We start from the raw sequence: 4,070 nt of genomic DNA on the forward strand, positions 1-4,070 counted from the left end.
GGCAGGCAGTGTGGGATAGCCCTGCAGGCCGGGGAGGGTTCCCGACCCTTCCTCGGCTGAGCAGCTGGACTTAGCAGGCAGCTTCTGAGCGGCAGCAGAGCAGGGAACAGCAAGTGTCCGGGGAGACGAGGTCCCTGGCCTGACAAAAAGAGTGTCTTTGAGGAGGACTTGGAGGAGGAACACGTGATAATCACTTGTTGTACTCAGATTGAAGTGTTGGCACCACGTCTGCCATGCGTCCCGGCCTACCTGATTAATAGGAGACAAAACAGTTGGCAAGGGAAGCACTGGGGCTTTAGGTGTTGAGCGTGCGTTGAATTGCTCATTCGTCTGAGGAAGAGGAAATGTACCCTTCTTCCTAGACTTCTTTGGTGTAACTTCTACAGTAGAAATACTTGGTTCCATTTGACACTCTTCTTGAGGCTCCTCTTTTATTGGACTAAAGTGATTATCACGTGTTCTCCTCCAATTCCCCCCTAAAAAACACTCTTTTTGTTGGGCCAGGGACCTCGTCTCCCCAGACAGAATGTCCCTGCTAAGGAGAGGCCAGCCTGTGCTGCGGGCCGGCTGCCCCGCCGTGTGGAGTGAAGCAGGTAACTCGGTTTCTACCTGCACAGGCGCACAGATGGGGGGGAGGGTTCACCCCAGGATGCACCCTGCCCAGGGCCTCATTTAGATGCTATCAATTTGGAACTTTTGAGCTGATTTTATGTAGATAAGAGTTGTGTGGGGGTGGGGCTGCAGGTATTTAAAAAAATGCAAATTTCATCGATATGTTCGCATACCATATAAACCATCCAAAGTGTAGAGTGTCTCACTGTGCCATCACCTAGTTGTGCAGTCATCACACTCAATTTTAGACCATTTTCATTGCGCCAAAAAGAAAAATACCAGAGGGACATGAAAAATGAAAACCCAAACACCCCTTTACATGGCCCCTAGGATTTGTGGGGTACACGTGTTACCGCTGATGAGAGAATATTAAGCTATTCCTGTTAACTCCAGTCCACAGCTCGCAATAGGCACTTATTCCCCATATATCACTCCATTATTGGTTCCGTGTACAAGTGTTGTACGTTTGTCCCAGTTCAAGAACGAGCTTATTTCTATTTGTGGTGTTAGACATCGGTACCTCAAGGTTCGCTGTGGCATACAACCCATATTTTATCCTCTAGCTTTCCTTCTGGGGTCACACACGACTCTAAATAATTCCTTTCAGCCAAATCCACCCACTCCTACTTATAAACCCAGCACGAGCTACCGTCACCTCGATCAGTTCCCAAGCATTTAAGCTCAATCTTGTCAAAAATTCTGTACATATTAGGCAACTGCTCACTGTTCTCTAATTTCCATTTCTCTCTAGGTAACCTGTACTCTGCGCTTTATGGCTATGGGTTTACATGTTCTAGTTAGTTCATATTAGTGAAATCACACAATACCTGTCCTTTTGCGTCTGACTGGGCTGGCTTAACAACAGGAACCCGCTGGCTCACGGCTCCCGCGGCTGGAAGGAAGCTGCCTTCCTCCCGGGGCCCCCTGGCCGCAGCAGCCTCTGGGATTCCCTGGCTTTCCCACCAACGGCAGGGCACGGGGCAGGGTCTCCTCTGTTTTCCAGTTCCCTCAGCTGCCACCTTCCCGCAGCTCCCGTGGCCTCTCTTTCCGCAGCCTTCTCTACAGGGCTCCGGTAATAGGATAAGCCCCGTCCCGACGGAGGCAGCCTCACCCGCAGGTCCCACCTACAATGGGTGCACACCCCCAGGAACGGGCTTAGACTTTTTCTAGGGGGCACAACTCTCAGCTGCCACACCCGCCACACCCACCGGGGGCACAACTCCCCCTTCCCCCCCATCTCTATAAATGTGCTGTTTCTACAGATTTCCTAGAATTGAAACCCTACACTATTGTATCCCTGCGCCCTGCTCATTTCGTGCAGGAGGATGCTGTCACGAGCCACTCGTGACGCAGAGTGTCTCAGAACCTCATTTCTTCTCACTGCTCAGTATTTCTCGGGCTGCGCAGAGCGCAGCGTGCTTACCTCTCACCTGTTGATGGGTGCTTGGGTTGCTTCCACCTTTGGGCGATTGTAACACTGCCAGGCACATTGGTGCACAAGTGTCTGTGCAAGTCCCTGCCTTACCTTCTTTGGGATGTTCACCTAGGAGGGAATTACCGGGTCGGACGATAATCCTATGTTTAACTTTCTGAGGGCCACCACGTGGCATTCCACAGTGGCCCCCATTTTACATGCCCACCGGCAGCGCACAGGGATTCTAGCTCCTCGGCACCCTCACCAGCTCCTGTCATCTCCGCCTTTAAAACCAAAACCGCACTTGTCCTGTGAGTGCGAAGTGGCTTCTCCTTGTGGTTTGATTTGCTTTTCCCTAATGGCTAATGGTAGATGAGATTTTGGACTTGGAGCTGACTCTGCAATGGGGCAGGGTGAACGTACTTTACACGCGGGACGGATGTGATTCGGGGGAGCCAGAGAGAGGACTGTTGGGGTTGAGTGATACCCCCTAAAAGAGAGGCCCACCCCTACACCCCACGCCTGTGACTGTGCCTTCATTTGGGAAGGGTCTTCGTGGACGTGGTTAGTTACAGATCTGAAGCGTGCAGGGCTCGTTTCCACCCTGGTGGCTGTGTCCCCCAGCAGGGCTGGCTGTCCAGAAACTTCCCGTGTGGCTCCTGCCTGCGGGTTTCTGCAGACTGCACTTGTCCGACGCGCGTGCATGAATCTCGGCAGGCCCGGGGAAGCCCTGCTTTTCCCCAGTGACCCGGGGACAGCTGGACTCCAGAGCTGGGAGGGTAGAGTCAGAAACCCAGGAGGCCCCACGGAAGCCAGGCGGGGGTGCCAAGGAAGGAGAGGGGTGGAGCCATCAGCGCCCAGCCCAGTTGCCGGCCTGCCCTGCCCAGCACCCAGCAGTGGTGGCAAAACCAGGCGCTGTGAGGCTGGGGGTCCTGCTGATGTCCCAGCACGTGCCTGACGTCCCGAGGACAGGCCTGGGGTGAGATGGACATGGAGGCTCGGCCAGGAGGACGCAGCCAGAGCAGGGCACGGGGCCGGGGGCAGGAGGGAAGGCCGTGAGCCGGTGACCCCACCGCAGGCAGGACCGTCCTGCTGGCAGCCCAGGCTCTGAGAGGGGCCAAGTGAGAGGCCGCTGGGACCAGACCGGCCCTCCACACGCCAGGTCCAGAGGCGCAGGGTGGGCAGGGGGCGGGGATGATAGCCTTGCCATCGCACGGGCCTGGGACACCTCTGGTTTAACGTCCACACTGGACCCGGCACAGGCAAGGGCCACGGACCCACAGCGAGGCCTGGAGCAAAAGGCAGGAAGGCCAGTGCCATCCATGGCCAGGTCTGCTGGGGCCACGGGCAGCTGCAGGCCGTCAGAGTTGTGCCAGGGTCCCAGGGCCCCCGTATACAGGGGCGAAGCCTCACACCACTCCCAAGCACCTTAAATACCTCCGCAATACGCCTCGACCCATCCCTCGTTAGCTTATGGTGTGCTGCAGCGGCTGGCGGGACACACCTGACACCGTAGAGCAGTGTTCCGCCGTAGCCTTGAGTCTTGAAATGAGCGTATCAAGATTTAACTTTTACAGTGTAACTGTGGGATGTGAAAACCTTGTGTCTGATGCTTTTATCCAGGGTATGGACAGATGAGTAAAAAAATACAGATAAAGAATAAATAACGGGGGGACAAAGATGAAAATAAATTGGGTAGATGGAAATACTAGTGGTTAATGAGAGGGAGAGGTAAGGGGTATGGGATGTGTGAGTTTCTTCTTTTTATTTCTTTTTCTGGAGAGATGCAAATGTTCTAAAAGAATGATCATGGTGATGAATACAGAACTATGAGATGATCTGGGAGCTACTGACTTTACACCATGAATGAAATGTGTGTGCATGACAATTTATCAGTACAAATACTAATAAGACAAAACAAAACAAACCTTCACCCAAAGGAGTCACACTGTGCTGGAAACACAGGCACTCACTAGCCTGCCTTCCAGAAAACCAGCTCCCTGGAACAGGGGGAATAGCTGCAACTACTGACAGCGCACAAGTC

The sequence above is a fragment of the Tamandua tetradactyla genome, chromosome 10 (genome assembly GCF_023851605.1).
Source record: "Tamandua tetradactyla isolate mTamTet1 chromosome 10, mTamTet1.pri, whole genome shotgun sequence".
Taxonomy (NCBI): Eukaryota; Metazoa; Chordata; class Mammalia; order Pilosa; family Myrmecophagidae; genus Tamandua; species Tamandua tetradactyla.